The sequence below is a fragment of the Schistocerca serialis genome, chromosome 1 (assembly GCF_023864345.2).
Source record: "Schistocerca serialis cubense isolate TAMUIC-IGC-003099 chromosome 1, iqSchSeri2.2, whole genome shotgun sequence".
In the NCBI taxonomy this organism is placed as follows: domain Eukaryota; kingdom Metazoa; phylum Arthropoda; class Insecta; order Orthoptera; family Acrididae; genus Schistocerca; species Schistocerca serialis.
The window spans coordinates 806,743,430-806,766,369 of record NC_064638.1 but is presented as its reverse complement, the minus strand read 5'-3'; the positions used below and the strand labels follow the sequence as shown (position 1 = coordinate 806,766,369).

Sequence of the window (22,940 nt, the reverse complement as noted above, 5' to 3'; positions counted from 1 at the left end):
TGAGAAACAAATTACCAGATGAATGAACGTAGATGGCTCAATGACTTGGGGAGCAACATTGGTACCAATCTGACGAAGATTTTTAAATTGTATCATGCTCTTCGTTGGATATTCATGATAGATAGCTAAATACAGATTTTAACGAGAGTGCACAAAATCTGGATTTTTTATAGCAGGGTTGAGGAAATGCTCCTTTAATGCAACGAACTGTCAAACATATTCTTTAGCAATTACTAATAAACTTTCATTAAGAAAGACAATGTAGCTGTCCTGCCGTCAAGCAGCAAAATGTCTCCCTGGACAAAGGTGGAGTAACATGGTTAATACAAAGCTCTATGATGATTGTGCACTTACAAGGCATGTGTGCAACTGACAGAAAATGGCATAGGAAGCTGGAAGTTGATAGCTGGCTGCACCAAGAGGAAATCAATACAAAAAGACACATTCATGCAGATCAGTGCATGTTGATTGTTGATTTTTATTGGAAGTTGTTGAGTATCAGGCTACCAGGCATATACAGGGTAGTATGTACATTTGGAGTCACCCTTCTAATACAAAAACTGCTGGATAAACGAAAATTGAAAAATCAAGTGGTATGAGATGGGAGAGTGAAAAATCCCTGAGCCATTTTGGAAGCCACCTTGTTGGCTGCAAATCTTGATTTTTCAAATGAAAAAGGGGTCATGTGACATTAAATAGAAAATTAAATAATAAAAACCATTATGCCTTTCATTTGAAAGTAGCCTCAGTCAGTTCTGAGTTATTATTGATGTGTCTCCCTTAAAGACGCTGTGAAAACTGATGGCATTAACACAAGCCAAGTGCATTGAGACAGCTGAGTAAAAACCATCACTCTCCCAGTGACATACTTTTTACAGATGATCTCTATGTGAATGGTGATGTAACTGAAGAAAATCACAGATAATAGTCAGGTGTCAACCAGCACAGGATGGATCCATCAAAGGTAGTCGGAGCATCAAAAGTGATGGTCTTGTGTGGAATATGGGGCTACCCTATTGCTACGTCATAGATATTAACAGAGGTCCAGTGGAATGGCCACCATATTCTCCAGATTTAAATCCATTAGATTTCTCTCTGTAGAACGTGAAGGCGACTGTGTATGAAACCACAGTGGTTTCAGCTCTCTGAGACTGCAGACGTGTGAGCAAGTTGCATTTGCATGAGTGTGTGTTTGTGCGTGTGTGTATGTGTATGTGTGTCTACTGCTGACAAAGGCCTTAATGGCCAAATGCTATAATTGTGTGAATCTTTTTGTTGTGCCTATCGCGACTCAGCATCTCCGCTATGTGGTGAGTAACATGTTGCATCAAAGATGGTAGCTTGCAAAATGATTGCCATGTTAGTAATATAGTCTCAGGTTTCCCCCATCTCCCATTTCATACTACTTGACTTTAAATTTCTGTTTATCCATCAGTTTTTGTTTTATAATGGTGGTTCTACACCTATGGGAAACACTGCAGACCATACAAAGGTTTAAAAAGACTGAAGATGGTTTTCTTTTTCTTTTAAGTTGAATAAGATCTGAGGTCAAGGTGGTGAGCATATAATTTAACAGCCCCAATCTGCAATAGAGGGTTGCTTGATACACATTCATTTAACAGCAGTTCTCTTTATGTCATATTTTAATGGCCTTCAGTAGTGGGTAAAAAATTAGATGTATTTCTTCTACTATACTGGTTTTCAAACTGTAGCTATTTAGAATATGAGTGTAGAGCATGTCCTTTGTACCACACAATGCAGTATGAACAGCACACAAATGTCACTACACCAACCAGAATGAGGTAGTTTTATGTCATACCTGAAATTAATAAGGTGTGTATCACATTCAGGATGTGCTTTTCATTTGGCATCATTTAGGAGCATTTGTGACTTCTGGACGGCTACAAACATGGTGAATATTATTCACAGTTCATAAATAAATAGTCTTTACAAAAATAATGGAATGTTCCATATTATTATCCATTCCTAACACATATGTTGAACATAGCCACAATAAAACTGGTTGCTTGCAGTCTTTACAAAAATAAACAAAATTTAATAAAATCTAAATTCTGACTACTGATGAGGAAGCTACTCCATAGTATATATTACACATGATCATATGAATACCAAAGACCTTCGATTATCACATTTAATAAACTGTTTTGATTTGGAAATTCAATTAACTGTAACAATAAAAAAAATCCACTACAACCACCACTACTACTACTACATATATTGATTGTATAGTCCAGAAAACCAATGAATCCATTACTGACCAATTCAAAAGCATAAATGCCATAAAAGCAAGTCTCTATGAAGAAAACAATATTTATCACCTACATTTAATTTAATATATGTATAACCAAAAAAAGACGACCAGAGTTTTCAATGAAAACTTTAAAGACAGTAACAATAACTGCACAAAGTGCCAAAAAGAGCTCTCTTAACATATCAGAAATGACACTACAAGTGAAAGAAACACACAATTTAATTTAATTAGTGGTTAACTAATTTTTCCTCTTTGAGATTTATAAAGTGCTTCCCTCTCCTCCCCTCTTTCCTGATGAGGCAACAGTTTGTTGCGAAAGCTTGAATTTTTATATATCAGGAGCGGAAAGACTTACCTTACGGGAGCGGAAAGACTTACCTTAGGGGGAAAAAAGGACAGGTATACACTCGCGCACACACACACATATCCATCCGCACATACACATACACAGACTGTGTATGTGCGGATGGATATGTGTGTGTGTGCGCGAGTGTATACCTGTCCTTTTTTCCCCCCTAAGGTAAGTCTTTCCGCTCCCAGGATTGGAATGACTCCTTACCCTCTCCCTTAAAACCCACATGCTTTCATCTTTCCCTCTCCTCCCCTCTTTCCTGATGAGGCAACAGTTTGTTGCGAAAGCTTGAATTTTGTGTGTATGTTTGTGTTTGTTTGTGTGTCTATCGACCTGCCAGCACTTTCGTTCGGTAAGTCACATCATCTGTGTTTTTAGATATATTTTTCCCACGTGGAATGTTTCCCTCTATTATATATATGTTAAATGCTTTCAACATTTCATGATTTTCACACCAATGTGAACAGTTCATCATCTAATGGCTTCCTCAACAAGAATGTAGTACTACCATAGTTGGTATAAGCACACCTGTCAGACAGAACTTCACATATGTGATAGTTCTGCCCATACTTAGTATGATTCTACATTATTGTTTTGTGTAATATCACTTGATAATGTCCAAGGGAATGAAATTAGCTAACCAGTAATGAAATAAAATGTTTATTTCAAATAAAAGAAAGCAACTTCATGCAGGAAATGATTTCTATATAAACTGATGTCCAAAATTAAAGCAACAAATGGGAATTTTGTAAGGTTGCATCTATTTTGCTGAAAAATAGTATAAACAGGTGACAGAAAAGTAAAAACAATGTAATGAATACAGAATGTAAACGACTACAACACACATAACAGTAGACAAAAATGTTCTTCGCCTTTTCCAACTTAACTGATTTGCACACACATCTGACAACTAGTTAATGAGCTCAGTATCGGATGTGACCACCTCTGGCAGCAATACAGGCCTGACAATGATAGGGCACACTGTCAATGTTGCCATCAATTTCTTTCTGAACAGCTGCTCACAGGTCTGGGAGAGTGCTTAGTGGATGCTGACGTGCACCCCGTCCCCTTAGTGCATTCTAGACATGCTCTATAGGATTCAAATTGGGAGAGCAAACAGGCCATGCAGTATCTTCCATTTCCGAGGAAACATCAGGCACCCATGCTCTATGAGGTCGAGCATTATCGTCCATCAGTACGAAGTCTGGGCACACAGTATCTCTCAATAACCGCACATAGATGTCCCAAGATCTCGTCACGATACCTGACAGCAGTTAAACCTTACTAATTCACCTGCAAAATTTCATTGAGAGTTGTTTGAGTGATCAACATGATCCCTGCTTACACAATAAGGGATCCTCCTCGAAACATTAGCCCACGGTTTGACCATCCTTGTAGCATGTTGATGACTCCACTCTAGACGTTCCCTTCTGTGAAGATATATTGCAGGTACACATACAGCAGATCTGTGGCAATAAAGGCCACTCCAGGGAGGCTGCGAGGTCAGATGCCAGTTGCAGTGCAGTACTAAGGCGGTACCATCGTGCCCTTACAACCAATTAACGGTCCTCTATTTCTGATGTCACACATTGTCGGCCCTTGTCCTGGTCTTCAGGATACAGTTTTGGTCTCTATAAACTGCTGCTACATCCGAGAAACAACATAACAATTCACATTAATCCATCTGGCCACATCAGTTTGTGACTGTCCTGCTTCCATTCTTCCTATGGACACCCACAGCAGTCTCGTAAGCATCTTATCTGTGCCACACTGCAGCATCTGTGATAAGTGTACACAGTGACTGTAGATGTGGTACTACCCGGCAAACAATACCCCATTTGATAGGTGCCCTGATGTCATCATTGGCGTCATCGTCAGTTGACTGGAATGCTACCTTCCCTGCAAAACACGATCGAAGGGACATTTGTTGACAGTTCGTATGATTATGTCCGAATTAGAGATAGAATGCCAGTGCTTTAATTCTGGACACCAGTGTATATACTCTGGGCAGTATATGTTACATCTAGTATCTTTTGAATATCTCTCATTCACATTAATTTATATGACCACACAATATCCCCACAAGTATTAATTAATAGTTAGTTCACATTACTCGATAATCCTATACAGAGCAAGGCAGAAATACTGTAAAAAAATAAATAAATAAATAAATAAATATTCACTCATTTGAAGGCAAATAAACATATATCAAAATAAGGAACAAAAAAATCCTTCATAAAAATCATAAACAAAAATTAGTTCTCAACCCAAAGATTGGTTTGACTGTACAGTGCTTTGCTACAACCAATTTAAGAGGAAGTATGTGCTTGTTTCCCTTAGAGTGGCTCATCTACCCAGTACAGACATCCTCAACGAAAATTCAAATGAAATAAAGGAGGAATCAAAGAAAGTGTCCAGTTTTCACAGAAAACAATTGCTTCTCAGACTGTACCAGTTACATTCAGGGTGCATACATACGACAGGAAAGCTCTCAGAAATTACGTTCATAATGAAAAGAATGAGTTAGATCCAATCAAGGAAAACATGACAATGCAGATATCATGCCCTAAGATCACATCTTGGAGGATCTGGAAGGTTCGCATACTGCTCATGTACCAGGAAAGCCATCAAGTCTTCAAATAATAGTGTCTTCCGATAGTCAGTCAACCTCTGTGTCATCTGTAATACGCTTGGTCATGAGTGCAGCATATTTTGACTCATCATGCTGTGTGCAGTGTCGCCTGTCCGCAGTAAAGCACTTCATCAACAGTTGCATGATGTGTATTAACAGCTGCCTGACACGAACATATGGTTTTGACACTGGAATCTCCTTTTATAGTACAGATTAGTGCAATTCCTAGTGTGATACACAGTTTGAATTATAATCAATCTGCCAAGTATAAAATGTAATATAAATAGGTATTATATTGTGATTGGATGCATATTCCTTTTTGTCATCAATTCCAATGACGGCGATAGCTGAAAAGCATAAAACTGTATAAGGAGCTTAAATACATTTGCTACCTGTGAGAGGTGTTCAATATACAATGCAAAATTTTTTTCTGAAAGTGGGTTGGTTTTATTCAGGATTCCAATACACCATATTATTCCACACACTTTTGGTTACAAAACTCTATTTTTCAACATAATCTCCGTTCGATGTGACAGTCTTTTGCCAGTTTACTGGGAGGGCCTGTACACCTGCATGGTGCCACTATTCTGGTCAACAGTGAAGACAACATCTTGCTGCATCAATAAGTTCCCCAACACACAAGTATTGCTTCCTACAGGATTCATCCTTCATTGGGCCAAACAGATGGAAGTCAGAAGGTGCGAGATCCGGGTTGTAGGGTGGGTGAGGAAGAGCAGTCCAATGAACAATGAAATTTTTTAAGCTCTTCTCAGGTGAGCCCTTGCATTGTCATGGAGAAGGAGAAGTTTGTTTGCATTTTTGTGGTGATGAACATGCTGAACTCGTTTCTTCAATTTCCTGTGGGTTGCACAAAATACTTTAGAGTTGATTGTTGTACCATGAGGGAGGACATCAAATAAAATAACTCCTTCAGAGTCCCAGAAGAAACTTAAGTGGCTGAGGGTGCAGCTTTGGACTTTTTCTTTAGAGGAGAGGTATCTGCACATTCCAACATTAAAGGAGTCACAGCTTTGTGCAGCCGGCCAGGAGATCGGACAGTTTTGCGCGAGCATGTTGTGATGGTGACAGGTGCCCTACCCAATCGCTCACCACTTTGCTCACTGCCAGATCTCTGTAGACATTCTGCAGGTGCCTATGAATATCAGTGATGCTATGGTTTTCTACCAAAAGAAACTAAGTAACAATCATTGCTTGGAAAGTATCTCCATTACAGACACCATTCTGAAGGTTATATATAGCATATCCACCTACTAGAACTTAATGAAACTATAGGGGCTGAGGCAGGACCATTCCACGATGTCCCACAACAAACTCCGCATTTTCTCAACCAAAATTTGGCGTGAAAAAAAACTCTGAATGAGAAAAAATCTCTTTGATTGAACATTGGTTTTAAAATCTAGATATGGGAAGGTAGCATACAGTTATGATACTTTTCCATATTGAACTTCTTTTATACTTCTACTATTTCTCTTTGTTCATGTGCACAATTTTTCAATCACACCACTGGCATAAAATTGTAATGCCAATAGGGATAGCAAATAACACATCATTCTACTAACTGTGTGGGTATAGTACAGTAATGGTACGTCACTCCACGATGCTTCTACTCTATGCCAGAATTCATCAAACACAGTGGCTGGCAAGTTGAGACATGCCAGTCTCTCAGCCATGCATAACCAGATGTTTTCAGTGAGTGAGAGATCTGGAGAATGTGAATGCTAGGGCAACAATCCGATCAGGATAGCACAAGAAAACATCAACAGAGACCTTGAAGATAGGGCACAGGAGCTGACCTTGACAACATCACAAATATCACTCTTGCTATCCAAATTACCAGCTATGCAAACAAGAGATGATGTGCTGTGTACATAATAGCACTCCATATTATCATACCTGCTGCTGGGCCCTTATGACAATGACAAATGTAATCTGGCAATCTTTATTCCCCTTGAAGCCTTCATACACAGGTATGTCTACTGTGAAGGTGTACTGATACTGGTGTTTGTGCATGGCTATCAACCTCTATCTACTGACACATCAGGAGACTGCACAACAATGGTAGCCATGATTACAGTCCATTGCACTCAAGAGGTCATTGCACTGTCTATGTGGATGCTATCTTGCTGTAAACAAGCCCATTTCCAGACTCAAGATATGTGACATGGCTGTACAATCCTGCATGGACAAGTGAATACTATGTATATTCTCATGGACTAAAGTTGTGTGGGGCCACTGATTTCCTGTGTGACATTGAATAAGGCCCTCGTGATCACAACAGTTCCATATTCACATGACAGTCATCATGGGATCCTGACCTATGATGAGCAGCAACAACATGTAACGATAAACCACTGTCTCCATAGACCGTGACCCAGCCCTGTCGAGTTCCAACACATGCTGGTTGATTTTTCTGCTCACACAAGGTGTAACACAACTCTCTCGCAGATTACTAATATCCTAATGTGATTTATGAATGAGTAACTCATTGCATAACATTTTTCTTATACACAGAATGTAGACGGTGTCATTCTAACCTACTTTGAACAGCTGTGCTAAAATTCTGTTCTAACTAATTGTACAGATAAGCATGCACTACACTTAATGTCAATTTGATGTTTGTTGCATGCCATCTTCATGTTAGTGCAATTTTAATGCCCAGCAGAATAATTTGGCTTTATAGCCATTGCTTATATCTATCCTTCTGAATGTGTGCAGTTCTGGCTGAAGAGGATTTTTAAGTGAGTTCAGTGAGTATACACTGTGTAGCATACTCCAAATGCCCTACATACTTGTAACTCCTTGGACAAAAAGATGAACTGTCTTTGGTCAGTGAATGTGTGTTTTATAAGTGCTCTAATATGCATCATCGTTAGAGTCTGCGCAAGATACAGTCTCTAGAAGAGCGTAGCGTTCCAAAGGATTCGAAAAGGGCACAGGTCATCCCCGTTTTCAAGAAGGGACGTCGAGCAGATGTGCAGAACTATAGACCTATATCTCTAACGTCGATCAGTTGTAGAATTTTGGAACACGTATTGTGTTCGAGTATAATGACTTTTCTGGAGACTAGAAATCTACTCTGTAGGAATCAGCATGGGTTTCGAAAAAGACGGTCATGTGAAACCCAGCTCGCGCTATTCGTCCACGAGACTCAGAGGGCCATAGACACGGGTTCACAGGTAGATGCCGTGTTTCTTGACTTCCGCAAGGCGTTCGATACAGTTCCCCACAGTCGTTTAATGAACAAAGAAAGAGCATATGAATTATCAGACCAATTGTGTGATTGGATTGAGGAGTTCCTAGCTAACAGGATGCAGCATGTCATTCTCAATGGAGAGAAGTCTTCCGAAGTAAGAGTGATTTCTGCAGCGAATTGACGCATGGTGCAGGGAATGGCAATTGAATCTCAATGTAGACAAGTGTAATGTGCTGCGAATACACAGAAAGATAGATCCTTTATCATTTAGCTACAAAATAGCAGGTCAGCAACTGGAAGCAGTTAATACCATAAATTATCTGGGAGTACGCATTAGGAGTGATTTAAAATGGAACGATCATATAATGTTGATCGTCGGTAAAGCAGATGCCAGACTGAGATTCATTGGAAGAATCCTAAGGAAATGCAATCCGAAAACAAAGGAAGTAGGTTACAGTACGCTTGTTCGCCCACTGCTTGAATACTGCTCAGCAGTGTGGGATCCGTACCAGGTAGGGTTGATAGAAGATATAGAGAAGATCCAACGGAGAGCAGCGCGCTTCATTACAGGATCATTTAGTAATCGCGAAAGCGTTACGGAGATGATAGATAAACTCCAGTGGAAGACTTTGCAGGAGAGACGCTCAGTAGCTCGGTACGGGCTTTTGTCAAAGTTTCGAGAACATACCTTCACCGAAGAGTCAAGCAGTATATTGCTCCCTCCTACGTATATCTCGCGAAGAGACCATGAGGATAAAATCAGAGAGATTAGAGCCCACACAGAGGCATACCGACAATCCTTCTTTCCACGAACAATACGAGACTGGAATAGAAGGGAGAACCGATAGAGGTACTCAAGGTACCCTCCGCCACACACCGTCATGTGGCTTGCAGAGTATGGATGTAGATGTAGATGTAGATGCAGACCGATGAGCAGTGACCAATTTGCATCCAGAGCACTTGGCAAGATCATTCGTGTGCTAGGAAAGGGAGGCCAACAGTGTTCGCCCCCTTTTGGTCAGTTGGTGACACAGAACTGAGGCGCATGCTCTGCAATTTTCGCGAACAATTTTACAGAAACTATCCAGTAAAAAAAAATTATTTTTGCATTACTTATAGCTTTATATATCAGCTTTATATATCAGCTTCAAAATCATATGCCCATCATTTTGTTAATGACCATAGTTATTATGATATTTGTATGTAAGTAAGTCACTGGGCCAAATTCAAAAAAGATTGCAATGAAAAACAAGAGCCACTATGATTTTGGATTTGGGGATTTGGTTCATGTAACATAGTATGTTGTTGTGTATGAAATTTAGCTGACATCAAATTTTTCTTTAGACTTGGGTGGAGATCTCTATCTGTCAACTATCTAGAGAAAATTTATCTGATGTAGCATACTCATTTGTGATCACACATACCAGTAGTACAGCTAGAGTGAAATATCCACAACGTTCCTCACATTTCATGAACGGTTTGAGATACTGACATGAGATTTTGGCATGTGCTAGCACGCAAAGAGGAACATATTTTGTCACATGGTTATTAAGCAGGACTTCATTATCTACTGTATTATTCCACTGACTACAGAATGTAATTTTTAAGGGCTATGGACAGCTGGTGAAACAAGAAATGCTACGGGTTTTGGAACAATGTAAGTGAAGACATTTCACATTTGTTTCTGCATTGAGGATGTGCTTTTTCTTAAGCTATTGACCTTACTTTTCCCCACTTCCGCACTTAATAAACCACTGTTTCAGAATTTTCTCACAATTGCATCTGCACTGTGTTTTGGCAAAAGAAACAAATTTTAACATGGCAACATGAAAAATGTGTAGGTTTTACACAAAATTTGCCACTCATAACGCTTCTCTGAAAGTTACAAATGGTTAACAAGTCAAGTGAAAATAAATCACTATTTTGTTGCATTTTCAGTGGAATTCTTTTCAGATACTAACAAAAGCAGAGATGACAGTAGATCTTTCTGGATGGCCACCATGCAAGTGTGGGTGTGGAGGGGTTCCACTTAATATTTAGTAAAGATGTGAGTGTTGGCTTCAGTTTAGAACAGCACTTGCCCTGCAGCTCTCAACATTTCCCCTACAGCATTGCCTGTAACCCGTACTATTGCCACTCTCCTAATGCATGTCCTGCCAACTGCACGTCTACCGGCTATGTTATTCTGTGCTCACTCAACATGTTGGAACTTAAAGAGATCAAAGAAATTTAGTGTCCTTATGCTCTATGCTGAATGGTGTGTTGAACAATGCAAATAGCTCTTCAACCTTAGTTTCATGCCATCAGAAAATAAAAATATGATATCAACATCATCCGGAAGTATATTACTATATTTTAAACCCTATTTTTTCCTTGTAAAAACTAAATATCTGTTTTTGTTGTGGTCTTCAGGCCTAAGACTGGTTTGATGCAGCTCTCCATGCTACCCTATCCTGTGCAAGCTTCTTCATCTCCCAGTACCTACTGCAACCTACATCCTTCTGAAACTGTTTAATGTATTCATTTCTTGGTCTCCCTCTATGATTTTTACCCTCCACACTGCCCTCCAATACTAAACTGGCGATCCCTTGATACCTTAGAACATGTCTTACCAACCAATCCCTTCTTCTAGTCAAGTTGTGCCACAAACTTCTTTTTTCCCCAATCCTATTCAATACCTCCTCATTAGTTATGTGATCTACCCATCTAATCTTCAGCATTCTTCTGTAGCACAACATTTCAGAAGCTTCTATTTTCTTGTCCAAATTAGTTATAGTCCATGTTTCACTTCCATACATGGCTACACTCCATACAAACACTTTCAGAAAAGACTTCCTGACATTTAAATCTATACTCGAAGTTAACAAATTTCTCTTCTTCAGAAACGCTTTCTTTGCCATTGCCAGTCTACAATTTATATCCTCTCTACTTCCGACCATGATTAGTTATTTTGCTCCCCAAAGAGCAAAACTCCTTGACTACTTTAAGTGTCTCCTTTCCTAATCTAATTCCCTCAGCATCGCCCGACTTAATTCAACTACATTCCATTATCCTCGTTTTGCTTTTGTTGATATTTGTCTTATATCCTCCTTTCAAGACACAATCCATTCCGTTCAACTGCTCTTCCAAGTCCTTTGCAGTCTCTGACAGAATTACAATTTCATCGGCGAAACTCAAAGTTTTTATTTCTTCTCCATGGATTTTAATACCTACTCCGAATTTTTCTTCTGTTTCCTTCACTGCTTGCTCAATATACAGATTGAATACCATCGGGGATAGGCTACAACCCTGTCTCACTTCCTTCCCAACCACTGCTTCCCTCTCATGTCCCTTGTCTCTTATATCTGCCATCTGGTTTCTGTACAAATTGTAAATAGCCTTTCGCTCCATTTATTTTATCCCTGCCACCTTCAGAATTTGAGAGAGAGTATTCCAGTCAACATTGTCACAAGCTTCCTCTAAGTCTACAAATGCTAGAAATGTAGGTTTGCCTTTCCTTAATCTACCTTCTAAGATAAGTCGTAGGGTCAGTATTTCCTCACATGTTCCAATATTTCTAAGGAATCCAAACTGATCTTCCCCGAGGTCGGCTTCCACCTGTTTTTCCATTCGTCTGCAAAGAATTCGCGTTAGTATTTTGCATCCGTGACTTATTAAACTGATAGTTCAGTAATTTTCACATCTGTCAGCACCTGCTTTCTTTGGAATTGGAATTATTATATTCTTCTTGAAGTCTGAGGGAATTTCGCCTATCTCATACATCTTGCTCACCAGATGGTAGAGTTTTGTCAGGACTGGCTCTCCCAAGGCTGTCAGCAGTTCTAATGGAATGTTGTCTACTCCCGGGGCCTTGTTTCTACTCAGGTCTTTCAGTGCTCTGTCAAGCTCCTCACGCAGTATCATATCTCCCATTTCATCTTCATCTACATCCTCTTCCATTTCCATAATTTTGTCCTCAAGAACATCGCCCCTGTATAGAGCCTCTATATACTCCTTCCACCTTTCTACTTTCCCTTCTTTGCTTAGAACTGGGTTTCCATCTGGGCTCTTGATATTCGTGCAAGTGATTCTCTTTTCTCCAAAGGTCTCTTTAATTTTCCTGTAGGCAGTATCTATCTTACCCCTGGTGAGATAAGCCTCTACATCCTTACATTTGTCCTCTAGCCATCCCTGCTCAGCCATTTTGCACTTCCTGTCGATCTCATTTTTGAGATGTTTGTATCCCTTTTTGCCTGCTTCACTTGCTGCATTTTTGTATTTTCTCCTTTCATCAATTAAATTCAGTACCTCTTCTTTTACCCAAGGATTTCTACTAGCCCTCGTCTTTTTACCTACTTCATCCTCTGCTGCCTTCACTATTTCATTCCTCAAAGCTACCCATTCTTCTTCTACTGTATTTCTTTCCCCCATTCCTGTCAATTGTTCCCTTATGCTCTCCCTGAAACTCTGTACAACCTGTGGTTTAGTCAGTTTACCCAGGTCTCATCTCCTTAAATTCCCACCTTTTTGGAGTTTCTTCAGTTTTAATCTACAGTTCTTAACCAATAGATTGTGGTCAGAGTCCACATCTGCCCCTGCAAATTTCTTACAATTTGAAACCTGGTTCCTAAATCTCTGTCTTACCATTATAATCTATCTGAAACCTGTCAGTATCTCCAGGCTTCTTGCATGTATACAACCTTCTTTTATGATTCTTGAACCAAGTGTTAGCTATGATTAAGTAGTGCTCTGTGCAAAATTCTATCAGGCGGCTTCCTCTTTAATTTCTTACCCCCAATCCATATTCACCTACTACGTATCCTTCTCTCCCTTTTCCTACTACCGAATTCCAGTCACCCATGACTATTAAATTTTCGTCTCCCTTCACTATCTGAATAATTTCTTTTATTTCATCATACATTTCTTCAATTTCTTCGTCATCTGCAGAGCTAGTTGGCATATAAACTTGTACTACTGTAGTAGGTGTGAGCTTCGTGTCTATCTTTGCCACAATAGTGCGTTCACTATGCTGTTTGTAGTAGCTTACCCGTACTCCTATTTTTTTTATTCATTATTAAACGTACTCCTGCATTACCCCTATTTGATTTTGTGTTTATAACCCAGTATTCCCCTGACCAAAAGTCTTGTTCCTCCTGCCAGCAAACTTCACTAATTCCTACTATATGTAACTTTAATCTATCCATTTCCCTTTCTAAAGTTTCTAGCCTACCTGCTCGATTAAAGGATCTGACATTCCACAATCCAATCCGTAGAACGCCAGTTTCCTTTCTCCTGATAACGACGTCCTCCTGAGTAGTCCCCGCCCTGAGATCCGAATGGGGGACTATTTTACCTCTGGAATATTTACCCAAGAGGACGCCATCATCATTTAACCATACAGTAAAGTTGCATGCCCTCGGGAAAAATTACGGTTGTAGTTTCCCCTTGCTTTCACCTGTTCGCAGTACCAGCATAGCAAGGCCGTTTTGGTTAGTGTTACAAGGTCAGATCAGTCAATCATCCAGACTGTTGCCCCTGCAGCTACCGAAAAGGCTGCTGCCCCTCTTCAGGAACCACATGTTTGTCTGGCCTCTCAACAAATACCCCTCCGTTGTGGTTGCACCTACAGTACGGCTATCTGTATCGCTGAGGCACGCAAGCGTCCCCACCAACGGCAAGGTCCATGGCTCTTGGGGGGAACGCTAAATATCTATCTGAGATGATTTAATGTAGGGGAAGCAGGTCCCAGACTCAGATTTATTAGTACATCTCAATGAAAAGTTAATTTGTGTGCAGGTGGGCCTACCAAAATATTCTTGTTTGACCAATTCTCCATAATTTTTCAACAATCTAGCATCCCTAATTTGTTGAACTATCAGAAGGGATAGCAAGTATTCAGAGAGAAGCTGTGTGGTGCATTTAGTAACTGGCAAGAATGGCACAGAAATGCGCAACAAATTGCAGTTGGGGACAACAAGAAAAGCAATTTGCATTATGGAACAGTATACTAACAATATTCTGAGGGCCCAAAGTCTGACAAATGTAAAGACACGATACTCCTTCCAAGCTATATCTTTCACAATGACTAAAATAATTAGAGAAATACAGGCTTATTAAGAAGGAGTACCAACAATCTTCCATCCCATTTATCATCCTCAAACAAAATAGGGAGTATAGACATATTCTGTAAATGGTAAATAAAAATGAAAGAGGAAGAGACAGAAGTCAGTAAGTCTCCCTTGACCTTTGGTTCTTGGTGACTTTTCCAAACTCTCCCCATTTCCTAAGCCTTGTCAGTCTTTTTTATTCAGCCCTCTTTCTTCCCCTTCAACCTTTCTGCCAGAAGAAGGAGCCACTGGTTCTGAAAGCTTTCAAATGTTCTTAACCTCTATATATACGTGTATTCTCCCGCTGTCACTTGGTGGTACACTTCTTAAAGAAAAACGTTAAGGATCATACACACAGTTGCAGAAGGGAAAGAAGAGTCATTGCAAAATCTGGACCAGAAAAATAAAAAAAGCACAAAGAAAGATTCAAATAGTTTATTTCAAACCATTTCCCAAACTTTGTGTTGACTTTTCCTTACCTTCAGCATTATCTGTAAATCCTTTCGTTTTCTCATTGCTCATGTTTATTCCAATACAGCATGGCGAGAATTTAAAATGCTATGCACTGGACAGTATTTTTAAATATACTCTTCCACAGAAAATATTTTCAGCGTAATTTTTTACTTTCATTTTAAACAGGTGCCCATTTGTATTTTCAAATAAGACATTCTGTAGTATGTCAGTCAGGGTGAGGTATAGCAAAAACATTTATTTACTGGAGATGGTTACTTTTTAACATGTACATCTGAGAAAAAATAGGTATACTGACATCATAAGTGAAAGGAAAGATGTGTTCACATAAGAAGACAGCAATAATAATAAACAGAGTTCACCCACAAAAGCCAGAAGTCTTGGGCAGTGAAAATATAGTATCTTTCCAAGTGTTTAAGAGGTGAAAAGATACTTTTAAAATTAGGCACCATATTTCAATAACGCACTGCTATCAAAACAACTGTTAACATTGGATTGGAAGAACTGACGGAGCCAGTGTGAGAGAACTGGGGAACTGTATTCGGGTGAAAAATCAAACTGTGTGACGCACTATAGCAAACTATACGTGAGTTTCATATTTCATATTCGTCCTGGATGATGTTCTGTGCTCCAACTGTGGTCAAAATTATAGTCGGGGGTGGGGGTTCCATCTAGGACAAGAGTACTGATGAATAAAACTTTCCTTCATGCAATGGTCCTTGAAAGAACTGTGGTCCTCATTCCAAATACCTGCAAGTGTAACTGCAGTGGAAACCAATTTTTCGCTGTCAAACTGAATAAACATTTGCACATGGCCTAAGATAATGAAAAGGGCATTTATAATGTTTGTTTATAACAAAAAAATAACAGTATGACAACCTCATCCTTCAAATTTGTAAGAGGTGTCACTGAAATTTAAAACAATGATCTTAATGTGCTTGCTAAATGCAGATCCCTGTTATGTGTAAACAACATACCTGAAAACATGGTTTCCATCACTGGCAAAATTCAATAAGATCCTTCATTATTGTCAAAAGAAATTTTGCTTTGGTGACATTAGTAAGCTGAGGACAGAAAATTGCACAAATTCAAAGACTGTAAATGCCTGCAAGAATTCTGTCATTGTAGAACAAGAAACGTAATTGTAAATTCTGGTGGTTCCTGTTGGGATGACACTTCCTAACTACTTCTAGATCTTAGCATATGTCCACAGTGAATACAAGTGACATGAAATTTGAGATAGGTCATCCAGAAAGAAAAAAAAATTACTGTTGTGGGGATACAATAACTTACATTTGTGGTGTTGTAAGAGAACTGCTTTAGCTAAGAATATGTACTGTTTGCATTTTGTTGTAAGCAGTACATAATTGATATAGTCATTTCATGTAACATTCAAGCCATGATTAATTGTTCAAATGGATGAATGCTGCAGCAGATTATAACACAAAATCTATGACATTTACAGAGACAAATCACAACGTAAACCAATGACTCACAGATGGGCAACACTGCCCGATATAGAGCATGTACGAAAACCAAGTGACACAGACATTGGTCAAAAGGGCCTAGGAAGCAAAAACTGGAGAAATGGATTTTTCAATAAGTGCAATAATCTGTCACATGCTGGCTAACATCTCACAGCAAAATTATACACCAATGTACAAATCAGAACAAGCCGACTATAATCTGTTCATCATAAGAATAAACCTAATGTAAACAAACATAAACATCATGACTGGTCAGAAGCCGTAGCGCACACACACACTGGTGTTGTTATGCTCTTGGAAGTAGGTCCTACTTAGGTATTAGATATATTATTACTAAGTTACAAAAAATGAATCTTTATGATATTGACAGCCATCAACGTTTTTCTTAATCACACTTCAGCTACATAGTTTTTATTTCAAAAATCGTGTACAGCCACAGTCTCTGCAGTGTTGTGCTCTGATTGTCGCACTGTTAATGCGCAGAATTAAAATGGCTGAGGCTGCTTTCTGTACCATAGTGAAATATGCTGTGGAATATGGTAAAGTGCTGAGACATAGGTTGTTCTTGATGTTTTTCATAAACTTATGGAGGTACTTGGCTTTGGAGTTTTCCCACCCACTGTATGTAACACACCTGATGTAATTATTTACTTGCCCCGTATGTGTAGGGCAGTCGGTAGCGTACTGGAATGTTAGCCAAGTACAGATTAAGCTTCGCTGGTTCAAGTCTCCCCAGTTTAATTTTTTTTTTCCTTGTTCAACTTGAAATACCTACATCTCTTTACTGTATGGTTAAATGATGATGGCGTCCTCTTGGGTAAAATATTCTGGAGGTAAAATAGTCCCCCATTCGGATCCCAGGGCGGGGACTACTCAGGAGGACGTCATTATCAGGAGAAAGAAAACTGGCATTCTATGGATCGGAGCGTGGAATGTCAGATCCCTTAATCGGGCAGGTAGGTTAGAAAATTTAAAAAGGGAAATGGATAGGTTAAAGTTAGATATAATGGGAATTAGTGAAGTTCGGTGGCAGAAGGAACAAGACTTTTGGTCAGGTGAATACAGGGTTATAAATACAAAATCAAACTGGGGTAATGCAGGAGTAGGTTTAATAATGAATAAAAAAAAATAGGAGTGCGGGTAAGTTACTACAAACAGCATAGTGAACGCATTATTGTGGCCAAGATAGACACGAAGCCCACTCCTACTACAGTAATACAACTATATATGCCAACTAGCTCGGCAGGATGATGAAGAAATTGATGAAATGTATGATGAGATAAAAGAAATTATTCATGTTGCGAAGGGAGACAAAAATTTAATAGTCATGGGTGACTGGAATTCGACAGTAGGAAAAGGGAGAGAAGGAAACATAGTAGGTGAATATGGATTGGGGGTAAGAAATGAAAGAGGAAGCCGTCTGGTAGAATTTTGCACAGAGCATAACCTAATCATAGCTAACACTTGGTTTAAGAATCATAAAAGAAGGTTGTATACATAGAAGAATCCTGGAGATACTGGAAGGTATCAGATAGATTATATAATGGTAAGACAGAGATTTAGGAACCAGGTTTTAAATTGTAAGACATTTCCAGGGGCAGATATGGACTCTGACCACAATCTATTGGTTATGAACTGTAGATCAAAACTGATGAAACTGCAAAAAGGTGGGAATTTAAGGAGAAGGACGTGGATAAATTGAAAGAACCAGTGGTTGTAGAGAGTTTCAGGAAGAGCATTAGGACACGATTGACAAGAATGGGGGAAAGAAATGCAGTAGAAGAAGAATGGGTAGCTTTGAGAGATGAAATAGTGAAAGCAGCAGAGGATCAAGGAGGTAAAAAGACGAGGGCTAGTACAAATCCTTGGGTAACAGAAGAAATATTGAACTTAATTGATGAAAGGAGAAAATATAAAAATGCAATAAATGAAGCAGGCAAAAAGGAATACAAACGACTCAAAAATGCGATCAACAGGAAGTGCAAAATGGCTAAGCAGGGATGGCTAGAGGATAAATGTAAGGATGTAGAGGCTTTTCTCACTAGGAGTAATATAGATATTGCCTACAGGAAAATTAAAGAGACCTTTGGAGAAAAGAGAGCCAGTTGTATGAATATCAAGAGCTCAGATGGAAACCCAGTTCTAAGCAAAGAAGGGAAAGCAGAAAGGTGGAAGGAGTATATCGAGGGTCTATACAAGAGCGATGTACTTCAGGACAATATTATGGAAACGGAAGAGAATGTAGATGACGATGAAATGGGAGATACGATACTGCGTGAAGAGTTTGACAGAGCACTGAAAGACCTGAGTTGAAACAAGGTGGGAAAATTACCGAACTATCAGTTTAATAAGTCACAGCTGCAAAATACTAACGCGAATTCTTTAGAGATGAATGGAAAAACTGGTAGAAGCCGACCTCGGAGAAGATTAGTTTGGATTCCGTAGAAATGTTGGAACACGTGAGGCAATACTGACCTTACGACTTATCTTGGAAGAAAGATTAAGGAAAGGCAAACCTACGTTTCTAGCATTTGTAGACTTAGAGAAAGCTTGTGACAATGTTGACTGGAATACTCTCTTTCAAATTCTGAAGGTGGCAGGGGAAAAATACAGGGAACAAATGGCTATTTACAATTTGTACAGAAACCAGATGGCAGATATAAGAGACAAGGGACATGAAAGGGAAGCAGTGGTTGGGAAGGGAGTGAGACAGGATTGTAGCCTCTCCCCGATGTTATTCAATCTGTATCTTGAGCAAGCAGTGAAGGAAACAAAAGAAAAATTCGGAGTAGGTATTAAAACCCATGGAGAAGAAATAAAAACTTTGAGGTTCGCCGATGACATTGTAATTCTGTCAGAGACTGCAAAGGACTTGGAAGAGCAGTTGAACGGAATGGACAGTGTCTTGAAAGGAGGATATAAGATGAACATCAACAAAAGCAAAACAAGGATAATGGAATGTAGTCAAATTAAGTCGGGTGATGCTGAGGGAATTAGATTAGGAAATGAGACACTTAAAGTAGTAAAGGAGTTTTGCTATTTGGGGAGCAAAATAACTGATGATGGTCGAAGTAGAGAGGATATAAAATGTAGACTAGCAATGGCAAGGAAAGCATTTCTGAAGAAGAGAAATTTGTTAACATTGAGTATAGATTTAAGGGGAAGTCATTTCTGAAAGTATTTGTATGGAGTGTATGGAAGTGAAACATGGACGATAAATAGTTTGGACAAGAAGAGAATAGAAGCTCTTGAAATGTGGTGCTACAGAAGAATGCTGAAGATTAGATGGGTAGATCACATAACTAATGAGGAGGTATTGAGTAGAATTGGGGAAAAGAGGAGTTTGTGGCACAACTTGACAAGAAGAAGGGATCGGTTAGTAGGACATGTTTCCAGGCATCAAGGGATCAGAAATTTAGCATTGGAGGGCAGCATGGAGGGTAAAAATCATAGAGGGAGACCAAGAGATGAATACACTAAGCAGATTTAGAAGGATATAGGCTGCAGTAGGTACTGGGAGATGAAGAAGCTTGCACAGGATGTAGTAGCATGGAGAGCTGCATCAAACTAGTCTCAGGTCTGAAGACCACAACAACAACTACAACAACGTCTCATAATTAGAAAATCATCATCATTTTTAATGAACAATGTGTGTCTTCTTGTCTCTAATTACATATTGGATGCGAAATTCCTGTGTTTTATGAAAGACTTCATAAAAGTTGCTTAAAATAAGACACCATAACCATTTAATTTTTTAACACAAAAATGAATAAGCAAATCCTCTTCATTTACACTATTCCATTGTTTTATACCACAGAGGTAGATAAGTATTGTAGAAATAGGAAAAACAATCATTTTCACAGCATTGAGCACATCATACAAATGCTGCATTTTTACATTTGCTAATGTACCATTACAACATGAACCTAAAAGAACTGATCTGGAGCCAAGTTGCGGGGTTTGGCCCAAGAAGTAACAAGACTGTTAAGCTGCCAGACGTAATGTAACTAATGCATGCAGCATTTTCACATGTCACTGCCAAACGCTGGCGGGATATAGAACGGCTACTCGTAAAAGAAGAAGAGAATGTGCGGCGCCTGGTTGGCTTCGTGGATTCTGTTGTTGATAGGCTCGTTATCAATGTAGCAGGTGACACTTGCAGAACTGAAATGTATTTCTCGGATTTGGATAAGGAAGGTGCTAGGAGATTACCAGATGACTGACTGTAATTAATACCTTCAGTGCTTTCAGTATTCAACAGTACGGTGAAATCCCTGCCGTATGCTTTTGCATTACACACAGCTCTCTCACAAAAATTACCCTATGTTTAAGTTAGAAATTTTCATCACTCTTGTTTGTAATTACAGTACTGTGTCAGGTGAGAATGAATGCATTTTATGCTTTCTGTCTGGTCACCTAAGAAGTGTGTGGTAGTGCTGGAGTTTCTCCAAATATTATTTCAGTCTCTTTAAAAATTAAATGACATTCGAAGGTATATTGTTTCTTTGCTCGTCTCTTTTTACATCTGAACTGCAACTCACATCACTGCAAGTTAGTTGGACTGTTGGCTTGTCAGTGCTGCCCAAGTTTAATGTGCTGATAAAGCTGCTGTCCCACATTATCACTCAGTCTATGTGCATGTAACACAGCACAAAACGTATCCTTTAGATCGTACTTGACTGTAATGTTCACAACTTGGCTTCTGTTCCATGTGAAACGAAATCCAATGAGATTCAAGCAAATGCGGAAGAATACGTGAGGTAATGTTTACATCAGGTTTATTCTTATGATGAATAGAGTATAGCCCTAGTGTTTTTGACATTTGAATTAAAGGAGTATGTAACTACAATATCACACACAGACCACAAAGCTCAATTATTTGATGTTTGTTGATGGACAACTGCTAAGTGAAACATTCAAATAACTCATTCATGTAGCTGCTTTCATGGATGAGGGCATCAACAACAGCCATAGCTTACATCTGTGGTGTGACAAAAATCCAAATGTCACTCGAAAAAATATTTTCTGTGTCACTACTATGTAAACTTTAAGTATGATGTGGTATGTAATTAGTTAGTTAGGTCCATTGCCCTAACTAACTTTCTTACAGAACACAATAAGTGTACTTCCTGCAAAGTGAATTGCCACTGTTATTGGATAAGGTTCCTTTCACTACAGGGGTGGGCATTTTCTCTCTGCACATTTTAACCACTAGATAATGTATCATCTAAATGTAACATTTCTCAGACCTGACTTCAATACATTTTTATATATGTGGATGGATGGAAAATGAAGTTATAGGAAAAAACTAACACAAGGTAGAATTTGCCACAAAACAGAATTACAAGTGCACCGAAAGACACTCAGAATAACTAAGTGTAACACTGTGATGAGATGTGAAGAATTGTTTTAAAAAAATAACCTATTCTGTTCTACACCATTCATGTTATTTCTGCTGACTAGGTGCACATTGCACTTGTGCCAGTGAGGATATCAGAGATGGGGCTACACTAGGTATGGTCTACATATCAACAGGACTAGGAGAGGAAGACTGATGGGGTTTATTTACTGAGAGTATAGCAGAAGGGTGTAGGGCCACACATGGTCAAATACCTGTCACTGTGGCTTTACAATAAACCACGCAACAGACTCCCCTGCCTTAGATGTATTACAACTAATTTAGAGATTTCTTCACTGAGTACAGAGAAGAGAGAATGTACCACACCAGAGTTCACAATGATCAGAGAAATTAACTAGGAATCATCTTTCTTCATAAGAATGCACAGTCTATTAAAAATAAAGTACACCAGCTTGAAACTGAATTACAGTCTTTGAGCAGCATTGTGGTATGCATTACAGAGCACTGGTGCAAAAGAAAATCAAACACAGCATATAACGCATATGTGGTATGAAGGTGCAAGTTGCTACTGTAGAACTACTTTAAATGATGGGCTATTGTGTATTTATATCAGAATTAGCACACATCTTTAAGTTATAAATGATCTGATCACACTTAATGTAGATAAACATGGCAGCCACTGAAATAACAAAGCTAATCATTCTGCATGTGTACCATTCACCTATTTGTAGAGCTGACACTTTCTTTAACAAATCTCAACACAAAATGCTGAATAATATGCAGAGACATGAATACTAACGCAGGTTTACAGGTGTTCTGGGCAGAGGCGAATCCAGGGGGGAAGACAGGGTGGCTATAGGGCTGCAACTGCAGCCTTCCCAGACCTAAAAAAATGTAGCTTTGTTTACTCTACAGAATTCAGAGACAGTGCAGTGATATACGTGACTCAGTTTTTCACGTGGACCGAGAGGAATCATGGCAAGTGTAAAGGCTTGAAGTCAGCTTTCCAGCCAATTTGGAGTTGGTGCAAGGGGCATAGCAACAAGTTTACAGTGCTGGAGTCACCA

General features: G+C 39.1%; 1 protein-coding gene across 2 annotated transcripts in view; it reads right to left on the bottom strand.

The window, feature by feature from the left end:
- LOC126484058 (uncharacterized) overlaps positions 1 to 22,940 on the bottom strand; it is a 245,360-nt gene that overhangs the window by 21,567 nt on the left and 200,853 nt on the right. Inside the window, exon 13 of one of the 2 annotated variants that reach the window (XR_007587804.1) lies at positions 1,820 to 1,901. The exons of the other annotated variant lie outside the window; for it this stretch is intronic. The gene's annotated coding sequence lies outside the window, so the exon portion shown is untranslated. The remainder of the gene's footprint in view (positions 1 to 1,819; positions 1,902 to 22,940) is intronic. 2 annotated transcript variants of the gene reach the window in all.